We start from the raw sequence: 6,853 nt of genomic DNA on the forward strand, positions 1-6,853 counted from the left end.
CTAAAAATAATGTGTTTCAGCGTTTAGCAGGAGGCATTTCACATGTTGTTTTGCTATCACTAGAGGGAGTTTGCTGCAGTGCTTCTCTTACTGACTTCCTCGGTGAACTCGGAGCTGTGGGGAGACCTTGGCAGACACTGTGTGTGTGAGGACGACGGCGGTTCTGAAAGTAGGATGAGGGTCCTTCTTCCTTCGGCAAACCCTGGTATGTGTTGCCCAATCTGGATTAACAACATTCTTCAGGGTAGTAGTGCTGTGAGCAGTTCTCTTTCTGTTGGTAGTGCTGTAATAGAAAACAAATGAGTATTCAGTGACTCAAAGCAGAATCAGGAAGTAAGAAAAAAGCATTGATTATTTAATAGGAAAAAACAAAGATGGAAAAAACCGCCATGGATAGATACTCTTCTGATTTATTGTTACAGGAATATGATCTTGACTAGAAACAAGCTCCCTCAGGAAGCTGGTTTCATATGGTGGTTTAGATTTAACTATTCATTGTCTAGCACCATTTGAAATCAGTGTTCTTGGAGGAAGAATGCCTGCTGCGATCATCAGTGGAATGGATCTTCAGAAACCCTGGTGGAGAAAGAAGGTCAAGATCTCTGTGTGTTTCTGTTGCTAGACTTAGCTTCACCACTGAACAGACTCCCTAAGTAGGCTGTGACCTCAGAGTGCATGGCTCAGACAGCCCTTGGGCGAGCAGTGCAGTATGTCATTTCAAAGGCAGAAATTCTCTTGTAATGGTGCTGGCCACTAGCATGTTTATAGTACTTGTAGGTGGTCAACCAGAACTTGGAAACTGAGGAGGACTTACGAGACATAAACATTGCAGAAAAGCATAATATGGAATTGCAACACAGCATTGAAGACACTGATGTCAAAACAGCCCCTGTTGAATTACATTCTTACAGTATAGTGAGAAATGAGGAAGGGAGCCTCATTTGCTCTGCTTTCAGCCCATCGTGGACACCTTTTTTGAGTTTTAGTTCTTTACTGCATTAGTAAGTGCCTGTACATACAGTGTGTGTATGTCATACATCACACTGAAAGTTCTGGATGCTGTCCACATCCAGACGCTGCTTGTTTGCATTTTCATGTGGCGTGCTTGGCAGATTTGAATGTGCTTATTTATTTTTTAGGTCTTTCAGTGTTCAGGTTGCAGGTTGGTAGCCTACTGTACCAGGTGTAGTCAATGGAAATAACCAGCATCAGTATCTGTGAGAACTGGACCACATGTGGTAGAGCACATTGACTGAGGCTACTCTGTACAATTCCAAAGGAGTATGTAACTACTGATTTTGAAAGTTTTCATCTTTTAAATCTTTGTCTGAAGTGTTTCAATAATGCACCATTTTTCTAGGGAGTAATACCACAGAGGTAACTCCTGAACATTTATCAAGTATTTGGGGATCCTCCAGTGTAAAACACTGTTTAGTACTTAACTCTTCATCCTTGCAGATCTCAGTAACCCCTTTAGAGGATGACTGATTTCTTTTGGTGTTCAGAGTCAATAATATTTTCTAGCACCATTTGAAATCGGTTATAGTGATTGGGGAATTGCTCCTTGTGAATTATATACAAGAAACTCCAAAGAGAATCTTTAATGCTGTTACCTAGGACTGAAAAAAAAGAGGACTGTAAAAATTATATTCAGAATGCTTTGGAAAGTCAAACATTGCTGAATGTGAAGATAAAGGAGGATTGTTTTTCCAGTGGGAATTATCAGTATGGACTCAAGATCAAGAAAAAACATACTGAAAAACACTGTTGGTTTAATGATCTAGCTAGGAGGTATAAGGAAATAAAAACTCAGCATCAGGAACCTTTCCAGTCTCCAGTTAGCGCACTCTGGACATTCTGAAAGACAGATCTTGTGCAAGATTTCATTGCTAACCTGAGAGCTTTTTTCCTTCTCCACTCTTACACTGCTAACAGCATAAGCCGCAAAACTGAGTCATCTTCCCAAGGATATTACTTATCTAAGTTTTCTCCAAGAATTGTGCTCTTCAGGGAAGCAGAACTGGCCAGAGATGCAGAGTCTGACTGTGGGTCATATCCTCAGTTGCAGCAGGAGCTCATTAGCCGTGAAGATAATTTCTGAAAAGCATTCCTCAACCAGAGTATCATGCTCTCTGGGAGGTAGTAACACAGACTGCAGTACATCCCTCTAGCAGGGGATGTTTTCCTAGATTAACTTCTTAAAGCCGGAGTACCCTGCTTTTCCTGGTTCTTTTCTATGGGGAAACTGCAACGTAGCAGCTGTAGACTGCAAACAAGTGGAGCAGCTGTTGAGTATTCAGAAGCATTCCTAAGCTGGTAACTTGTTGGGAGCAGCACATTCACCCTTCACCTTCCCTTGTGTTTGTTTGTTTAACTAAGAAGGCATGGAATCATCACAATCTAAAAGAGGCTCAGTGTGGAAGGTACACTGCCTCTTTCTGGTCTCTTGCTTCAGTCCTTTTGTGAAATCCACTCCCATGATCTGTCTTGTTTAAACTCTCAGCAGTGGGTCGTGCTGTGTTTAGTTAGCCCTCAAGTTACCATAAAAACAATTAAAATACCGAGGGTGTCAAACAGCTGGTGGCATATATTTTGCACTGTGACGCCAAGAGCTGACACCTGCCTACATACATAGTTTTGGGAGTTTAGCAGATGTTCTCACAGAGCTTATAAGCTATACAGAAAAAAAAAAAGTACTGCAGTCCTGAAATGTGGGTTACAAGTGATCAGTATGAGTCTGTTTAGCACAGAAGTAGCTCCCATACAGACCTTTGCTTAAGTTACGTCTTGTGCAAAGTCCATCAACAAGGAGTTCAGGGTATTCAGAGTTCAGTGGCTTGTACTGTGCTTGCCAAGCTGAGGTCTGAAAATAAAGTTTTTACACTTAAAGGAAACTTGCTATCACAAAAACTAATCTTACGGTGAGAATCAATTACAAATTAATAAAAAGTGATCACAGAAAAAAAAAAAGTACCTCAAGGATATTAGTAAAGTTTAATTTGTTCTGTTGAGGTAGGAGGTTTTTAAGCTGTAGTAATTTTCTCTGTTTGCACCGTATAGTGAGAAACAAGGAAGCTGCCAAGTACTTGGATCCCCTGAAAGGCTTTTCTGATGTGAGTAATGCTGCAAGTGTGCCTGTGTGCTTACAAGACTGCGTCCTGTTGCTTGTTAGATCTTTCCTGCAGCTGCAAGGAAAGAAAGAAGGAAGAAAAACACTAAGTGAAAACAAAATTCACTGTGAAGTAGAGATATGAGTAAGAGAAGAGAAACATACAATGGATTTACTTCTTTTTTTAATTTTTATCTGTTTACTCTCAGCACTTGATCTTTTTGAAAGTGAAGCTACTACTAGAAGACAAGCTTCCTTGTCATGCAGCCAGATGTAGATGTAAAGCAATGTTTATGAAAACTGCAGCAATCTTACAACACTCATCAGGTCCCCACAGTGTGGAACTGTTACTGCTTGCTTGCAAGTCTGCTCCATCCTCCATCCATTTGCTCAGGGACATGATTTAGCAGAGGGTTGTTAGAGTTAGGGTAGTATGGTTAGGTTGCAGTTGGACTTGATGATCTTTAAGGTCTTTTCCAACCTGAGAGATGCTATGATTCTGTGATGATCCTACTCTTGAGTACCCTGCAGCAGTTGTAAAGTGCAAGGAGGTTCCTTCATGGTCCGTGAAGTTTCTTTTCTGGAGTGATGTTGAAATGGAGTAAGAACTGGTACTATGCCAAAAAAAAGTGCTGAGAGACAACCACTGCTGTTGCACCAAAATTTGTTGACTTTGTTTGCTCCCTCTGTGGAAGCATTCAAGGCCAGGCTGGATGGGGCTTTGAGCAACCTGGTCTAGAGGGAGATATCCCTGCCTATAGCAGGGGGTTAGAACTAGATGATCTTAAAGGTCCTTTCCAGCCCAAACTGTTCTATGGTTCTGTGATTCTATGACTTCTGTTATCCTCCATCATCATTCCGACACCTGGATTTTGCATAGAGAAGCTCTATAAACTGCATAGTGCCTTGGGAATTTAGGGAGGAAATAACTTTCTAACATTGTGTAAGAATTTGGGATGGTGGTGGACAAGGATTTTGTGTCCATGACAGATGAATTCATGATCAGATCTGTATTTTCAGCAGCCTAATCCTTGCATTAATTGATGAAGCATGCAGGCATGAAATGCTTATCAAAGGAGAATAGAAAATAAGACAAAATTGTATATTCTTATAAATTGTTCCTAAGTCTTTCAAGGCAGTTTGAGACTTCATAGCTAAAAATAACGTGTGTGAGGCAGCTGTAATGTCCTTAGCGCACGTTTCCAGTGCAGTAATGGGCTTCAGGGATACAAGCAGAAGAAATGCAGGTAGCATGGGTTTTGCTGCAGGCTGATTCCAGCTGGGATGTTCACTAAGTATGGAACAGCAGAGGTTTGCGTTGGCAGAGCTTTCTTGTGCTGTAAAACACAGTATTGAAGCGTAGCAAATTGAATATGCCAGGAGAGCAAATTCTCATTTTGGTAACACTAGCAAAAATAGAGTTACAATTTCTAAGTCTCTTTTCTGGTAAATCATGCCCAGGGAAGATAATGAAGCAATTTTTGGTTACTCGTGTGCTTGCCTACCTGTCCTATTACCAGAGTTCATCTAACAGATGTCTTCTGCTCTCAAGTGCTACTCACCAGATGTGAAGGTGCATTTCCCCTCAGAAGGTTCAGAGATTTGGGGTTCCAGGCATAACATCTGGATTAGTTATCCACTCCTATCTTAGCTGTTAACCAGGCATGAGGACATAACTAGATACCACCAGTAAATATAGTGGTTTGCTCAGAAGTTACTCCACAGCCTCTATGGGCAGCCTGTTCCAGTGCTCTGTTACCCTCAAAATAAAGATTTCCTCATGTTTGTATGGAACTCTTATGTTCCAGTTTGTACCTTTTGCCCCTTATGCTGTCATTGGGCACCACCAAAAAGAGCCTGGCCGCATCCTTTTGACATTTGCCCTTTAGATATTTAGAAGTGTTGATAAGATCCCCTCTCAGTCTTCTCCAGGCTGAACAGTGCCAGGTCTTTCAGCCTTTCCTCATAAGAGAGATCTCTTCCAGACCCCTTACCATCTTTGTAGCCCTCAGCTGGACTCTCTTCTCTGTCTTTCTTGAACTGAGGAGTCCAGAAGTGAATGAAGTACTCTAGAAGTAGCCTCCCTCAGAGCAGAGGGGAAGGAGGATATCCTTTGCCATGCTGGCCACAGTCTTTGGAATGCAACACAAAATACCTTTGGCTTTCTTGGTCATGGGGGCATGCCGTTGGCTCTTGGGCAACCTGTTGTACACCAGGACACCCGGGTTCTTCTTTGCAGAGCTCCTTTCCAGCAGGTCAGCCTCTATCTTGTACTGATGCATGCAGTTATTCCTCCCCTCCCTGTGGGAAATTCATACGGACTACTTTTGATCACATTCTTCCACTTGCTTGGAGATAATTTCCAAAATAAAGTTGTTCCACCATCTTCTCAGGGTTCAGGGTGAGGTTGGCTGACTCAAAGAGTTTCCCAGCTCATCCTTCCTGCCATTTCTGAAGACTGGTGTGACATTGGTTGTCCTCCAGTCTTCATGCACGTCTCCCATTCTCCATAACTTTTCATAGATAATAGCAGTCACTTCTGCCACCTTCCTCTATGCTCATCCGTGCATGCCCATAGATCTGTGTGTGTCGAGTTTACTTAGGGAATCTCTGATCAGATCCTGTCTCCTCAACCTCTTTGTTTCCCCAGACTCTCTTTTAGTTCCAGGGTCTGGGATTCCCGAGGGGCAATCTTAGCAGTTAAGACTAAAAGGCATTTGGTAGCTCTTTCTCAGTGTCCTCTGTTATCAGGGCACCCACCTCATTCAACAGCAAGTCTGCATTTTCTTCATAGTCTTCTGTTCGCTAGGGATGTACTTAAAGAAGCCCTTCTTGTTGTCCTTCATCTCTCTTGCATGATTGTATTCCAAGTGGGCCTTAGCCTTCCTCATTCGATACTTGTGCACCCTGGCAGCCTTCATATATTCCTTCTAAGTGGCCAGACTCTTTTTTTCCACATTTCATAAACTTTATTCTTCCATTTGAGTTTTTCCATGGGCACCTGTTCATCCATGCAGGTCTCCCGCTACCTTTGCCTGATTTCTTACTCATAAGAATGCACTTGAGCTTGGAGGAGGTGCTGCTTGAATGTTAATTGACTTCTGGGCCCCTTTACCTTCCAGTGCTCTCATCTGTAGGATACCTCCAAGTAGGTCCTAGAGGATTTCAGAGTTGGATCTCCTGAAGTCCAGTGTTGCAGCCCTACTTCTTATCTCCTGGACTGTGTATGCCTGGCAGCCTTACCTTTACAGCAGATATTGGTGATTGAAGTCCCCCATGAGAGCTAATGCCTGTGATGAGGCTACTTCCAGCTGTTTGTAGAAGGCCTCATCACCTTCCTCCTCCTGATCAGGTGGCCTGTATTACACACACTGATCTCTAGTTCTTTCTATTTATTCCCTATGCTGCATGTGTTGATATACACACTCTTTGGAGGAGAAAAGGGAAGAGAGGATACAGGTTTCCCCAGGAGGATGTGAGAGGAATCCCTGTAGCTATACATACCTGTGAGGTGACTGAGAGGCAGCTAAGGAACATTTGTCCCTGTTCTGGTTGGCCTGGCTCATTCCTCAGTTGGTTACAGTGGTGTGAGCATTGTCATTTTATACCCTGCCTCCCAAACACAGCCAAGTTGCCTGGTCTCTTAATAACCTGTGGAGGACCACGGTATTTTCTTGGCTAGGTATTACCATTATTTAATCCTGCCCATCCTTACTGTGAAATAAATGAGTGGCCTCCAATATA

The 6,853-nt window shown here is 42.7% G+C and overlaps 2 non-coding genes across 2 annotated transcripts; both read left to right on the forward strand.

Annotated features, from left to right (window-relative positions):
• The first annotated feature begins 450 nt into the window (after positions 1 to 450).
• MIR29B1 (microRNA 29b-1) lies at positions 451 to 531 on the forward strand. Its single transcript, NR_031392.1, has one exon. It is a non-coding gene; the product is annotated as a microRNA 29b-1 (primary transcript).
• Positions 532 to 1,467: 936 nt separating this feature from the next.
• On the forward strand, positions 1,468 to 1,556 carry MIR29A (microRNA 29a). Its single transcript, NR_031391.1, has one exon. It is a non-coding gene; the product is annotated as a microRNA 29a (primary transcript).
• Positions 1,557 to 6,853: the final 5,297 nt, after the last annotated feature.

Source organism: Gallus gallus, chromosome 1 (genome assembly GCF_016699485.2).
Source record: "Gallus gallus isolate bGalGal1 chromosome 1, bGalGal1.mat.broiler.GRCg7b, whole genome shotgun sequence".
Classification (NCBI taxonomy): domain Eukaryota; kingdom Metazoa; phylum Chordata; class Aves; order Galliformes; family Phasianidae; genus Gallus; species Gallus gallus.